The sequence below is a fragment of the Puntigrus tetrazona genome, chromosome 5 (assembly GCF_018831695.1).
Source record: "Puntigrus tetrazona isolate hp1 chromosome 5, ASM1883169v1, whole genome shotgun sequence".
NCBI lineage: Eukaryota > Metazoa > Chordata > Actinopteri > Cypriniformes > Cyprinidae > Puntigrus > Puntigrus tetrazona.
In genome coordinates this window covers 25,985,174-25,999,716 of record NC_056703.1, presented here as the reverse complement: position 1 = coordinate 25,999,716, position 14,543 = coordinate 25,985,174, and the positions used below count along the sequence as shown (strand labels likewise).

The 14,543-nt window shown below is 46.9% G+C and overlaps 10 non-coding genes across 10 annotated transcripts; 2 read left to right on the top strand and 8 right to left on the bottom strand.

Annotated features, from left to right (window-relative positions):
* Positions 1–5,130: 5,130 nt before the first annotated feature.
* trnan-guu lies at positions 5,131–5,205 on the bottom strand. The gene has a single exon. It is a non-coding gene; the product is annotated as a tRNA-Asn (tRNA).
* A 112-nt stretch (positions 5,206–5,317) lies between these two features.
* trnak-cuu lies at positions 5,318–5,390 on the bottom strand. The gene has a single exon. It is a non-coding gene; the product is annotated as a tRNA-Lys (tRNA).
* A 103-nt stretch (positions 5,391–5,493) lies between these two features.
* On the top strand, positions 5,494–5,564 carry trnag-gcc. Its single transcript has one exon. It is a non-coding gene; the product is annotated as a tRNA-Gly (tRNA).
* Positions 5,565–7,300: 1,736 nt separating this feature from the next.
* On the bottom strand, positions 7,301–7,373 carry trnan-guu. The gene has a single exon. It is a non-coding gene; the product is annotated as a tRNA-Asn (tRNA).
* A 112-nt stretch (positions 7,374–7,485) lies between these two features.
* On the bottom strand, positions 7,486–7,557 carry trnak-cuu. The gene has a single exon. It is a non-coding gene; the product is annotated as a tRNA-Lys (tRNA).
* A 1,885-nt stretch (positions 7,558–9,442) lies between these two features.
* On the bottom strand, positions 9,443–9,516 carry trnan-guu. Its single transcript has one exon. It is a non-coding gene; the product is annotated as a tRNA-Asn (tRNA).
* Positions 9,517–9,627: 111 nt separating this feature from the next.
* On the bottom strand, positions 9,628–9,701 carry trnak-cuu. Its single transcript has one exon. It is a non-coding gene; the product is annotated as a tRNA-Lys (tRNA).
* Positions 9,702–11,616: 1,915 nt separating this feature from the next.
* trnan-guu lies at positions 11,617–11,690 on the bottom strand. The gene has a single exon. It is a non-coding gene; the product is annotated as a tRNA-Asn (tRNA).
* Positions 11,691–11,800: 110 nt separating this feature from the next.
* trnak-cuu lies at positions 11,801–11,874 on the bottom strand. The gene has a single exon. It is a non-coding gene; the product is annotated as a tRNA-Lys (tRNA).
* Positions 11,875–13,392: 1,518 nt separating this feature from the next.
* trnag-gcc lies at positions 13,393–13,463 on the top strand. The gene has a single exon. It is a non-coding gene; the product is annotated as a tRNA-Gly (tRNA).
* Positions 13,464–14,543: the final 1,080 nt, after the last annotated feature.

The window sequence follows — 14,543 nt, the reverse complement described above, 5'->3', positions numbered from 1 at the left end:
GGCAGAAGCAGTGGCAGACGAAAACGCAACCTGATTTAGCTGCTCTTAAAATTGAACTGGAAATTAAGTGCTGCTCATAAAATACCTACGGATGTCATTCTGTTGTTTTCATTTAGCATTGGTCAATATTACTTTCCTGAAAGAGACTGGTAGAATTCTCGCCTGCCGCGGGGGAGACCCGTGTGCGATTGCCGGGCAATGTGACATACTAGACCACTGTTAGACAATAATAAAGGATGCTTACCACTCTGTCCAAAGAGCCGCCTTGGGAGTTTCTGATCACTGTTTGGTCCATCATATACCGCTCCATCCAGGCAAGAGCTGAAATCAGCTATAGTCTTGCCTAGGACTGTAAACAAAGACAGACTAACGAAGCAGAGTGGGATTTACAAACCTGTTTCTCTCTCGCCGTTTGGACTGTCTTTGAAGCTGCTGCCACAGAAACAGTAACCTCATATATCAGTTTCTGATCACTGTTTGGTCCATCATATACCGCCCTCCAGGCAAGAGCTGAAACCAGCTATAGTCTTGCCTAGACTGTAAACAAAGACAGACTAACGAAGCAGAGTGGGATTCACAAACCTGTTTCTCTCCCACCGTTTGGACTGTCTTTGAAAGCTGCTGCCACAGAAACGGTAACCTCATATATCAGTTTCTGATCACTGTTTGGTCCATCATATACCGCCATCCAGGCAAGAGCTGAAATCAGCTATAGTCTTGCCTAGGACTGTAAACAAAAGACAGACTAACGAAGCAGAGTGGGATTCACAAACCTGTTTCTCTCTCACCGTTTGGACTGTCTTTGAAGCTGCTGCCACAGAAACGGTAACCTCATATATCAGTTTCTGATCACTGTTTGGTCCATTTATTTACCGCCATCCAGGCAAGAGCTGAAACCAGCTATAGTCTTGCCTAGGACTGTAAACAAAGACAGACTAACGAAGCAGAGTGGATTCACAAACCTGTTTCTCTCTCACCGTTTGGACTGTCTTTGAAGCTGCTGCCACAGAAACGGTAACCTCATATATCAGTTTCTGATCACTGATTGGTCCATTTCATACCGCCCTCCAGGCAAAAAGCTGAAACCAGCTATAGTCTTGCCTAGGACTGTCAACAAAGACAGACTAACGAAGCAGAGTGGGATTCACAAACCTGTTTCTCTCCCACCGTTTGGACTGTCTTTGAAGCTGCTGCCACAGAAACGGTAACCTCATATATCAGTTTCTGATCACTGATTGGTCCATCTCATACCGCCTCCAGGCAAAAGCTGAAATCAGCTATAGTCTTGCTAAGGACTGTAAACAAAGACAGACTAACAAAAGCAGAGTGGGATTTACAAACCTGTTTCTCTCTCACCGTTTGGACTGTCTTTGAAGCTGCTGCCACAGAAACAGTAACCTCATATATCAGTTTCTGATCACTGATTGGTCCACCATCATATACCGCATCCAGGCAAGAATGAAACTGAACCTCAGCAAAGAGTCTTGCCTAGGACTGTAAACAAAGACAGACTAACTCTGAAAAGACAGAGAGCAGGGATTGTCAAACCTGTTTCTCTCACACAGGAAGAAGCTGCTGCCACAGAAACGGTAACCTCATATATCAGTTTCTGATCACTGAGTGGTCCATCATATACCGCCCTCCAGGCAAGAGCTGAAATCAGCTATAGTCTTGCCTAGGACTGTCAACAAAGACAGACTAACGAAGCAGAGTGGGATTTACAAACCTGTTTCTCTCTCGCCGCTTGGACTGTTATTTGCTGCTGCCACAGAAACAGTAACCTCATATGTCAGTTTCTGATCACTGATTGGTCCATCATCATACCGCCTCTCCAGGCAAGAGCTGAAACAGCTATAGTCTTGCCTAGGACTGTCAAAAAAAGACAGACTAACGAAGCAGAGTGGGATTCACAAACCTGTTTCTCTCCCACCGTTTGGACTGTCTTTGAAGCTGCTGCCACAGAAACGGTAACCTCATATATCAGTTTCTGATCACTGTTTGGTCCATCATATACCGCCATCCAGGCAAGAGCTGAAATCAGCTATAGTCTTGCCTAGGACTGTAAACAAAGACAGACTAACGAAGCAGAGTGGGATTTACAAACCTGTTTCTCTCTCTGCGTTTGGACTGTCTTTGAAGCTGCTGCCACAGAAACGGTAACCTCATATATCAGTTTCTGATCACTGATTGGTCCATCTCATACCGCCATCCAGGCAAGAGCTGAAATCAGCTATAGTCTTGCCTAGGACTGTAAAACAAAGACAGACTAACGAGTTTTACTGGGATTTACAAACCTGTTTCTCTCTCACCTTTGGACTGTCTTTGAAGCTGCTGCCACAGAAACGGTAACCTCATATATCAGTTTCTGATCACTGTTTGGTCCATTATATACCGCCATCCAGGCAAAAGCTGAAACCAGCTATAGTCTTGCCTAGGACTGTCAAACAAAGACAGACTAACGAAGCAGAGTGGGATTCACAAACCTGTTTCTCTCCCACCGTTTGGACTGTCTTTGAAGCTGCTGCCACAGAAACGGTAACCTCATATATCAGTTTCTGATCACTGATTGGTCCATTTCATACAGGACTTAGGCAACTGATAACAACGCTAAAGTCTTGCCTAGGACTGTAAACAAAGAAGACTAAGAGAATTAGAGTGGGAACAAGCCTGTTTCTCTCTCCACCGTTTGGACTGTCTTTGGCTGCTGCCACAGAAACGGTAACCTCTGATATATCAGTTTCAATCACTGATTGACCATCTCATACCCCAGGCAAAAGCTGAAATCAGCTATAGTCTTGCCTAGGACTGTAAACAAAGACAGTTTTACTGCAGAGTGGGATTTACAAACCTGTTTCTCTCTTCTGTGTTTGTAATGTCCACAAGCTGCCAGGATTTACAGAAACTGTAACTCTCAGCTATCAGGACGTTCTGATCACTGTCAGGTCCATTCCATACCTGCAGACCAGGCAAAAGCTGAAACGGAGCTAAGTCTTGCCTAGGACTGTCAACAAAGACAGACTAACGAAGCAGAGTGGGATTCACAATCCTGTTTCTCTCCCACCGCTTGGACTGTCTTTGAAGCTGCTGCCACAGAAACGGTAACCTCATATATCAGTTTCTGTGAGGACATATATGCTGCCTACCAGGACTTATTTAACTTATAACAACGACAAACAATGGTTCACTGCTAAACTCAGTAAACAAAGAGGAATTATTCTGAAAAGCTTCGCACTCAGTTCTCTTCTAGTGGCACAGCCTCTGTGTGGAAAGGTCTGAAAGACAAGACCAATTACAAGACACCATCCCTCAGCATTGTGGCAAATCAACAACTGGCAGACGACCTGAAGAGTTTTACTGCAGGTATGAAAAGAAACCATTCTCACCTCCTGTAATCCCCACACCTGCCCTTCAACTTAGCGAAGAGGACGTGTGACGGTCAGCAGCTTCCAGACAGACAGACAGCAGTTAGTGAAACGAAAAGTTTCATTCGCCGCCCCTGGGTGGGCTCGAACCACCAACCTTCCGGTTAACAGCCAGAGCGCGCTAACCGATGCTTACCACAGACGTCGAAAGAGCCGCCTTAGGAGTTTCTCAGGGCCACTGCCTGGGCATCGATACCTTACCATGTCAGCAGGTAGTGCTCTTGTGCTATAGTCTTTGCCTTCCAGGAATAGAAACTGTGCGCCCAACAGACTAACGAAGCAGAGGATTTGCCAAACCTGTGTCATCTCTCTCACTGACTGACTGTCTTTGCCGCTGCTGCCACAGTCAAAACAGTAACCTCATATATCAGTTTCTGATCACTGTTTGGTCCATCTCATACCGCCATCCAGGCAAACCCCTGAAATCCAGCTATAGTCTTGCCTCTGGTAGACTGTAAACAAAGACAGACTAACGAAGCAGAGTGGGATTTACAAACCTGTTTCTCTCTCACCGCTTGGACTGTCTTTGAAGCTGCTGCACAGAAACGTAACCTCATTTATCAGTTTCTGATCACTGATTGTCCTGCTCATACCGCCCTCCAGGCAAAAGCTGAAACATTGGTCTATAGTCTTTTCTAGACTGTAGACAAAGACAGACTAACGAAGCAGAGTGGGATTCGGGCAATGTGTTTCTCTAGACTTCTGTTAGACAATAATAAAGGATGCTTACCACTCTGTCCAAAGAGCCGCTTCTGGGAGTTTCTGATCACTGTTTGGTCCATCATATACCGCCATCCAGGCAAGAGCTGAAATCAGCTATAGTCTTGCCTAGGACTGTAAACAAAGACAGACTAACGAAGCAGAGTGGGATTCACAAACCTGTTTCTCTCCCACCGTTTGGACTGTCTTTGAAGCTGCTGCCACAGAAACGGTAACCTCATATATCAGTTTCTGATCACTGATTGGTCCATTCTCATACCGCCCTCCAGGCAAAAGCTGAAATCAGCTATAGTCTTGCCTAGGACTGTAAACAAAGACAGACTAACGAAGCAGAGTGGGATTTACAAACCTGTTTCTCTCCCACTGTTTGGACTGTCTTTGAAGCTGCTGCCACAGAAACGGTAACCTCATATATCAGTTTCTGATCACTGATTGGTCCATTTCATACCAGGACTTATCCAGGCAATAACTGAAACAGCTATAGTCTTGCCTAGGACTGTCAACAAAGACAGACTAACGAAGCAGAGTGGGATTCACAATCCTGTTTCTCTCCCACCGTTTGGACTGTCTTTGAAGCTGCTGCCACAGAAACGGTAACCTCATATATCAGTTTCTGTGAGGACATATGCGTTCCTACCAGGACTTATTTAACTTATAACAACGACAAACAATGGTTCACTGCTAAACTCAGTAAACAAAGAGGAATTATTCTGAAAAGCTTCAGACTCAGTTCTCTTCTAGTGGCACAGCCTCTGTGTGGAAAGGTCTGAAAGACAAGACCAATTACAAGACACCATCCTCAGCATTGTGGCAAATCAACAACTGGCAGACGACCTGAAGAGTTTTACTGCAGGTATGAAAAGAAACCATTCTCACCTCCTGTAATCCCCACACCTGCCCTTCAACTTAGCGAAGAGGACGTGTGACCGGTCAGCAGCTTCCAGACAGACAGACAGCAGTTAGTGAAACGGAAAAAGTTTCATTCTGCCGCCCCTGGGTGGGCTCGAACCACCAACCTTTCGGTTAACAGCCGAACGCGCTAACCGACAAACGCCACAGAGACGTTCGAGGTGCCGCCGACCGAATTCAGGGCCTACTTGCCTGGGCATCGATCTGGCTCGTAGAGCAGGTAGTGCTTTTGTGAGAGGGCGCTTTTGCAAGAAATAGAAACTGTGCGCCCAACGTGGGGCTCGAACCCACGACCCTGAGATTAAGAGTCTCATGCTCTACCGACTGAGCTAGCCGGGCCTCGGTCAAATGCACCGACTGAACGGAGGTCAGACGTCGCACGAGCGCGCTGACGTTCAGGTGTTTGACTCAAGCACAATGGCAAACCCCTGCCAAGAGGCGGGCATTGGTGGTTCAGTGGTAGAATTCTCGCCTGCCACGCTGGAGACCCGGGTTCGATTCCCGGCCAATGCAGGCAGAAGCAGTGGCAGACGAAAACGCAACCTGATTTAACTGCTCTTAAAATTGAACTGGAAATTATGTGCTGCTCATAAAATACCTATGCATGTCATTCTGTTGTTTTAATTTAGCATTGGTCGATATTCCTTTCCTGAAAGAGAGAAAGGGAGAACCCGCAAAGCGATTGCCGATTGCCGGGCAATGTGACATACTAGACCACTGTTAGACAATAATAAAGGATGCTTACCACTCTGTCCAAAGAGCCGCCTGGGAGTTTCTGATCACTGTTTGGTCCATCATATACCGCCATCCAGGCAAGAGCTGAAATCAGCTATAGTCTTGCTCTAGGACTGTAAACAAAGACAGACTAACGAAGCAGAGTGGGATTTACAAACCTGTTTCTCTCTCTCGCGTTTGGACTGTCTTTGAAGCTGCTGCCACAGAAACAGTAACCTCATATATCAGTTTCTGATCACTGATTGGTCCACCTCATACCGCCTCCAGGCAAAAGCTGAGATCAGCTATAGTCTTGCCTAGGACTGTAAACAAAGACAGACTAACGAAGCAGAGTGGGATTTACAAACCTGTTTCTCTCCCACCTTTTGGACTGTCTTGGAATCTGCTGCCACAGAAACGGTAACCTCATATATCAGTTTCTGATCACTGTTTGGTCCATCATATACCGCCATCCAGGCAAGAGCTGAAACCAGCTATAGTCTTGCCTAGGACTGTAAACAAAGACAGACTAACGAGGCAGAGCGGGATTTACAAACCTGTTTCTCTCTCGCCGCTTGGACTGTCTTTGAAGCTGCTGCCACAGAAACGGTAACCTCATATATCAGTTTCTGATCACTGATTGGTCCATTTCATACCGCCTCCAGGCAAAAGCTGAAACCAGCTAGCTATAGTCTTGCCTAGGACTGTCAACAAAGACAGACTAACGAAGCAGAGTGGGATTCACAAACCTGTTTCTCTCTCACCGTTTGGACTGTCTTTGAAGCTGCTGCCACAGAAACGGTAACCTCATATATCAGTTTCTGATCACTGATTGGTCCATCTCATACCGCCCTCCAGGCAAAAGCTGATATCAGCTATAGTCTTGCCTAGGACTGTAAACAAAGACAGTCTAACGAAGCAGAGTGGGATTTACAAACCTGTTTCTCTCTTCTGTGAGGACATATGCGTTCCTACCAGGATTTACAAACCTGTTTGAACTTATTTAACTTATAACAACGACAGTCAAAGTCTTGCCTAGGACTGTCAACAAAGACAGACTAACGAAGCAGAGTGGGATTCACAATCCTGTTTCTCTCCCACCGTTTGGACTGTCTTTGAAGCTGCTGCCACAGAAACGGTAACCTCATATATCAGTTTCTGTGAGGACATATGCGTTCCTACCAGGACTTATTTAACTTATAACAACGACAAACAATGGTTCACTGCTAAACTCAGTAAACAAAGAGGAATTATTCTGAAAAGCTTCACACTCAGTTCTCTTCTAGTGGCACAGACTCTGTGTGGAAAGGTCTGAAAGACAAGACCAATTACAAGACACCATCCCCAGCAGCATTGTGGCAAATCAACAACTGGCAGACGACCTGAAGAGTTTTACTGCAGGTATGAAAAGAAACCATTCTCACCTCCTGTAATCCCCCACACCTGCCCTTCAACTTAGCGAAGAGGACGTGTGACCGGTCAGCAGCTTCCAGACAGACAGACAGCAGTTAGTGAAACGGAAAAGTTTCATTCGCCGTCCCTGGGTGGGCTCGAACCACCAACCTTCGGTTAACAGCCGAACGCGCTAACCGATTGCGCCACAGAGACGTTCGAGGTGCCGCCGACCGAATTCAGGGCCTACTTGCCTGGGCATCGATCTGGCTCGTAGAGCAGGTAGTGCTCTTGTGAGAGGGCGCTTTTGCAAGAAATAGAAACTGTGCGCCCAACGTGGGGCTCAACCCACGACCCTGAGATTAAGAGTCTCATGCTCTACCGACTGAGCTAGCCGGGCCCTCGGCCAAATGCACCGACTGAACGGAGTGTCAGACGTCGCACGAGCGTGCTGACGTTCAGGTGTTTGACTCAAGCACAATGGCACACCCCTGCCAAGAGGCGGGCATTGGTGGTTCAGTGGTAGAATTCTCGCCTGCCACGCGCGGAGACCCGGTTCGATTCCCGCCAATGCAGGCAGAAGCAGTGGCAGACGAAAAACGCAACCTGATTTAACTGCTCTTAAAATTGAACTGGAAATTATGTGCTGCTCATAAAATACCTATGCATGTCATTCTGTTGTTTTAATTTAGCATTGGTCGATATTCCTTTCCTGAAAGAGAGAAAGGGAGACCCGTGTGCGATTGCCGGGCAATGTGACATACTAGACCACTGTTAGACAATAATAAAGGATGCTTACCACTCTGTCCAAAGAGCCGCCTTGGGAGTTTCTGATCACTGTTTGGTCCATCATATACCGCCATCCAGGCAAGAGCTGAAATCAGCTATAGTCTTGCCTAGGACTGTAAACAAAGACAGACTAACGAAGCAGAGTGGGATTTACAAACCTGTTTCTCTCTCGCCGTTTGGACTGTCTTTGAAGCTGCTGCCACAGAAACAGTAACCTCATATATCAGTTTCTGATCACTGATTGGTCCACCTCATACCGCCCTCCAGGCAAGAGCTGAGATCAGCTATAGTCTTGCCTAGGACTGTAAACAAAGACAGACTAACGAAGCAGAGTGGGATTCACAAACCTGTTTCTCTCCCACCTTTTGGACTGTCTTGGAATCTGCTGCCACAGAAACGGTAACCTCATATATCAGTTTCTGATCACTGTTTGGTCCATTATATACCGCCATCCAGGCAAGAGCTGAAACCAGCTATAGTCTTGCCTAGGACTGTAAACAAAGACAGACTAACGAGGCAGAGCGGGATTTACAAACCTGTTTCTCTCTCGCCGTTTGGACTGTCTTTGAAGCTGCTGCCACAGAAACGGTAACCTCATATATCAGTTTCTGATCACTGATTGGTCCATTTCATACCGCCCTCCAGGCAAAAGCTGAAACCAGCTATAGTCTTGCCTAGGACTGTCAACAAAGACAGACTAACGAAGCAGAGTGGGATTCACAATCCTGTTTCTCTCCCACCGTTTGGACTGTCTTTGAAGCTGCTGCCACAAAAACGGTAACCTCATATATCAGTTTTTGATCACTGTTTGGTCCATCTCATACCGATCTCCAGGCAAAAGCTGAAACCAGCTATAGTCTTGCCTAGAACTGTAAACAAAGACAGACTAACGAAGCAGAGTGGGATTTACAAACCTGTTTCTCTCTTCTGTGAGAACCTATGCGTGAGGACCATACCACCAGGACTTATTTAACTTATAACAACGACAGTCAAAGTCTTGCCTAGGACTGTCAACAAAGACAGACTAACGAAGCAGAGTGGGATTCACAATCCTGTTTCTCTCCCACCGTTTGGACTGTCTTTGAAGCTGCTGCCACAGAAACGGTAACCTCATATATCAGTTTCTGTGAGGACATATGCTCCTACCAGGACTTATTTAACTTATAACAACGACAAACAATGGTTCACTGCTAAACTCAGTAAACAAAGAGGAATTATTCTGAAAAGCTTCACACTCAGTTCTCTTCTAGTGGCACAGCCTCTGTGTGGAAAGGTCTGAAAGACAAGACCAATTACAAGACACCATCCTCAGCATTGTGGCAAATCAACAACTGGCAGACGACCTGAAGAGTTTTACTGCAGGTATGAAAAGAAACCATTCTCACCTCCTGTAATCCCCACACCTGCCCTTCAACTTAGCGAAGAGGACGTGTGACCGGTCAGCAGCTTCCAGACAGACAGACAGCAGTTAGTGAAACGGAAAAGTTTCATTCGGCCGTCCCTGGGTGGGCTCGAACCACCAACCTTCCGGTTAACAGCCGAACGCGCTAACCGATTGCGCCACAGAGACGTTCGAGGTGCCGCCGACCGAATTCAGGGCCTACTTGCCTGGGCATCGATCTGGCTCTGTAGAGCAGGTAGTGCTCTTGAGAGGGCGCTTTTGCAAGAAATAGAAACTGTGCGCCCAACGTGGGGCTCCGAACCCACGACCCTGAGATTAAGAGTCTCATGCTCTACCGACTGAGCTAGCCGGGCCTCGGCCAAATGCACCGACTGAACGGAGGTCAGACGCCGCACGAGCGCGCTGACGCTCAGGTGTTTGACTCAAGCACAATGGCACACCCCTGCCAAGAGGCGGGCATTGGTGGTTCAGTGGTAGAATTCTCGCCTGCCACGCGCTGAGACCCGGTTCGATTCCCGCCAATGCAGGCAGAAGCAGTGGCAGACGAAAACGCAACCTGATTTAACTGCTCTTAAAATTGAACTGGAAATTATGTGCTGCTCATAAAATACCTATGCATGTCATTCTGTTGTTTTAATTTAGCATTGGTCGATATTCCTTTCCTGAAAGAGAGAAAGGGAGACCTGTGTGCGATTGCCGGGCAATGTGACATACTAGACCACTGTTAGACAATAATAAAGGATGCTTACCACTCTGTCCAAAGAGCCGCCTTGGGAGTTTCTGATCACTGTTTGGTCCATCATATACCGCCATCCAGGCAAGAGCTGAAATCAGCTATAGTCTTGCCTAGGACTGTAAACAAAGACAGACTAACGAAGCAGAGGGGATTTACAAACCTGTTTCTCTCTCGCCGTTTGGACTGTCTTTGAAGCTGCTGCCACAGAAACAGTAACCTCATATATCAGTTTCTGATCACTGATTGGTCCACCTCATATACCGCCTCTCCAGGCAAGAGCTGAGATCAGCTATAGTCTTGCCTAGGACTGTAAACAAAGACAGACTAACGAAGCAGAGTGGGATTTCACAAACCTGTTTCTCTCCCACCTTTGGACTGTCTTGGAATCTGCTGCCACAGAAACGGTAACCTCATATATCAGTTTCTGATCACTGTTTGGTCCATCCATATACCGCCATCCAGACAAGAGCTGAAACCCGCTATAGTCTTGCCTAGGACTGTAAACAAAGACAGACTAACGAGGCAGAGCGGGATATACAAACCTGTTTCTCTCTCGCCGTTTGGACTGTCTTTGAAGCTGCTGCCACAGAAACGGTAACCTCATATATCAGTTTCTGATCACTGATTGGTCCATTTCATACCGCCCTCCAGGCAAAAGCTGAAACCAGCTATAGTCTTGCCTAGGACTGTCAACAAAGACAGACTAACGAAGCAGAGTGGGGATTCACAAACCTGTTTCTCTCTCCCACCGTTTGGACTGTCTTTGAAGCTGCTGCCACAGAAACGGTAACCTCATATATCAGTTTCTGATCACTGATTGGTCCATTCATACCGCCTCTCCAGGCAAAAGCTGAAATATCAGCTATAGTCTTGCCTAGGACTGTAAACAAAGACAGACTAACGAAGCAGAGTGGGATTCACAAACCTGTTTCTCTCTTCTGTGAGGACATATGCTGCTCCTACCAGGATTTACCCTGTTTCTCAGGACATATTTAAGGACTTATTTAACTTATAACAACGACAGTCAAAGTCTTGCCTAGGACTGTCAACAAAGACAGACTAACGAAGCAGAGTGGGATTCACAATCCTGTTTCTCTCCCACCGTTTGGACTGTCTTTGAAGCTGCTGCCACAGAAACGGTAACCTCATATATCAGTTTCTGTGAGGACATATGCCCTACCAGGACTTATTTAACTTATAACAACGACAAACAATGGTTCACTGCTAAACTCAGTAAACAAAGAGGAATTATTCTGAAAAGCTTCGCACTCAGTTCTCTTCTAGTGGCACAGCCTCTGTGTGGAAAGGTCTGAAAGACAAGACCAATTACAAGACACCATCCCTCAGCATTGTGGCAAATCAACAACTGGCAGACGACCTGAAGAGTTTTACTGCAGGTATGAAAAGAAACCATTCTCACCTCCTGTAATCCCCCACACCTGCCCTTCAACTTAGCGAAGAGGACGTGTGACCGGTCAGCAGCTTCCAGACAGACAGACAGCAGTTAGTGAAACGGAAAAAGTTTCATTCGCCGCCCCTGGGTGGGCTCGAACCACCAACCTTTCGGTTAACAGCCGAACGCGCTAACCGATTGCGCCACAGAGACGTTCGAGGTGCCGCCGACCGAATTCAGGGCCTACTTGCCTGGGCATCGATCTGGCTCGTAGAGCAGGTAGTGCTCTTGTGAGAGGGCGCTTTTGCAAGAAATAGAAACTGTGCGCCAACGTGGGGCTCGAACCCACGACCCTGAGATTAAGAGTCTCATGCTCTACCGACTGAGCTAGCCGGGCCCTCGGCAAATGCACCGACTGAACGGAGGTCAGACGTCGCACGAGCGCGCTGACGCTCAGGTGTTTGACTCAAGCACAATGGCACACCCCTGCCAAGAGGCGGGCATTGGTGGTTCAGTGGTAGAATTCTCGCCTGCCACGCTGGAGACCCGGTTCGATTCCCGCCAATGCAGGCAGAAGCAGTGGCAGACGAAAACGCAACCTGATTTAACTGCTCTTAAAATTGAACTGGAAATTATGTGCTGCTCATAAAATACCTATGCATGTCATTCTGTTGTTTTAATTTAGCATTGGTCGATATTCCTTTCCTGAAAGAGAGAAAGGGAGACCCGTAAAGCATTGCCGGGCAATGTGACATACTAGACCACTGTTAGACAATAATAAAGGATGCTTACCACTCTGTCCAAAGAGCCGCCTTGGGAGTTTCTGATCACTGTTTGGTCCATCATATACCGCCATCCAGGCAAGAGCTGAAATCAGCTATAGTCTTGCCTAGGACTGTAAACAAAGACAGACTAACGAAGCAGAGTGGGATTTACAAACCTGTTTCTCTCTCGCCGTTTGGACTGTCTTTGAAGCTGCTGCCACAGAAACGGTAACCTCATATATCAGTTTCTGATCACTGATTGGTCCACCTCATACCGCCCTCCAGGCAAGAGCTGAGATCAGCTATAGTCTTGCCTAGGACTGTAAAAAGAAAGACAGACTAACGAAGCAGAGTGGGATTCACAAACCTGTTTCTCTCCCACCTTTGGACTGTCTTGGAAGCTGCTGCCACAGAAACGGTAACCTCATATATCAGTTTCTGATCACTGTTTGGTCCATTATATACCGCCATCCAGGCAAGAGCTGAAACCCGCTATAGTCTTGCCTAGGACTGTAAACAAAGACAGACTAACGAAGGCAGAGCGGGATTTACAAACCTGTTTCTCTCTCTTGGCCGTTTGGACTGTCTTTGAAGCTGCTGCCACAGAAACGGTAACCTCATATATCAGTTTCTGATCACTGATTGGTCCATTTCATACCGCTCTCCAGGCAAAAGCTGAAACCAGCTATAGTCTTTGCCTAGGACTGTCAACAAAGACAGACTAACGAAGCAGAGTGGGATTCACAAACCTGTTTCTCTCCCACCGCTTGGACTGTCTTTGAAGCTGCTGCCACAGAAACGGTAACCTCATATATCAGTTTCTGTGAGAGGACATATGCGTCCTACCAGGACTTATTTAACTTATAACAACGATAAACAATGGTTCACTGCTAAACTCAGTAAACAAAGAGGAATTATTCTGAAAAGCTTCACACTCAGTTCTCTTCTAGTGGCACAGACTCTGTGTGGAAAGGTCTGAAAGACATGACCAATTACAAGACACCATCCCCAGCATTGTGGCAAATCAACAACTGGCAGACGACCTGAAGAGTTTTACTGCAGGTATGAAAAGAAACCATTCTCACCTCCTGTAATCCCCAACACCTGCCCTCAGTCAGCAGACGTCCAGCCACACCGCAGCCAAGAGGCGGGCATTGGTGGTTCAGTGGTAGAATTCTCGCCTGCCGTGCGGGAGACCCGGGTTCGATTCCCGGCCGTAGCAGGCAGAAGCAGTGGCGGACGAAAACACAACCTGATTTAGCTGCTCTTAAAATTGAACTGGAAATTAAGTGCTGCTCATAAAATACCTACGGATGTCATTCTGTTGTTTTCATTTAGCATTGGTCAATATTACTTTCCTGAAAGAGACTGGTAGAATTCTCGCCTGCCGCGGGGGAGACCCGTGTGCGATTGCCGGGCAATGTGACATACTAGACCACTGTTAGACAATAATAAAGGATGCTTACCACTCTGTCCAAAGAGCCGCCTTGGGAGTTTCTGATCACTGTTTGGTCCATCATATACCGCCATCCAGGCAAGAGCTGAAATCAGCTATAGTCTTGCCTAGGACTGTAAACAAAGACAGACTAACGAAGCAGAGGGGGATTTACAAACCTGTTTCTCTCTCGCCGTTTGGACTGTCTTTGAAGCTGCTGCCACAGAAACAGTAACCTCATATATCAGTTTCTGATCACTGTTTGGTCCATCATATACCGCCCTCCAGGCAAAAAGCTGAAACCCGCTATAGTCTTGCCTAGGACTGTAAACAAAGACAGACTAACGAGGCAGAGCGGGATTTACAAACCTGTTTCTCTCTCGCCGTTTGGACTGTCTTTGAAGTTGCTGCCACAGAAACGGTAACCTCATATATCAGTTTTTGATCACTGTTTGGTCCATCATATACCGCCATCCAGGCAAGAGCTGAGATCAGCTATAGTCTTGCCTAGGACTGTAAACAAAGACAGACTAACGAAGCAGAGTGGGATTCACAAACCTGTTTCTCTCCCACCGTTTGGACTGTCTTGGAAGCTGCTGCCACAGAAACGGTAACCTCATATATCAGTTTCTGATCACTGTTTGGTCCATTATATACCGCCACCCAGGCAAGAGCTGAAACCCGCTATAGTCTTGCCTAGGACTGTAAACAAAGACAGACTAACGAGGCAGAGCGGGATTTACAAACCTGTTTCTCTCTCGCCGTTTGGACTGTCTTTGAAGCTGCTGCCACAGAAACGGTAACCTCATATATCAGTTTCTGATCACTGATTGGTCCATTTCATACCGCCCTCCAGGCAAAAGCTGA